Below are 641 nucleotides of genomic sequence, written 5' to 3'. Positions count from 1 at the left end.
ATATTCAGAATTTCCAGTTTAATAGTTTAACAGCAATTTATTAGGATGTGTAATTAATGATTGCTATATCAATAATGCTAATTTCACTGAACTTTAGTTCTAGATGTTTACTTTGTTGCCCATTGTAAAATAAATGTCATAGTATTTATGAAAAAGAGAAGTGTATTTTCAACCTGTTGAAGAACAAAAGTCTCCCTGAAAATCTTTTCTTGGGTGGTGCATATTGATTTCCTAAGTGGTTTACAAAATGATCAAATAATATTTTGGCCCACATTGCACACTATTCATGTGATATAATTACTAGGGCTGGTAATGATTAAAATGTTCCTGTTTGATTAATCAACATTTTTTTAATTGATTAATCGATTAATTTGGATTAATTATAATGCACATACAAATCCAACTACATTGGCCTATACACATACAGCACAGCAATGAAGTAATCAAATTAACTCAATATGGCCGCCGCTTGAGTGGGGCAACTCAGAATAATAACGTGCTGGATTAGTGTGATCCTAGTTCATTTTATTACTTCATTGCTGTGCTGTATGTGTATAGGTCAATGCCAGGGATCCAACATGAAATAAGCAATTTCAGGGAGGTGTCCCTCACATTTCAGGGAGGTGCCCTCTCCCCCCCCC

The sequence above is a fragment of the Nanorana parkeri genome, unplaced genomic scaffold (genome assembly GCF_000935625.1).
Source record: "Nanorana parkeri isolate BGI_ZX_2015 unplaced genomic scaffold, ASM93562v1 scaffold739, whole genome shotgun sequence".
Classification (NCBI taxonomy): Eukaryota; Metazoa; Chordata; class Amphibia; order Anura; family Dicroglossidae; genus Nanorana; species Nanorana parkeri.
The sequence above is the reverse complement of the archived record's forward strand: the minus strand, read 5'-3'. Positions refer to the sequence as shown.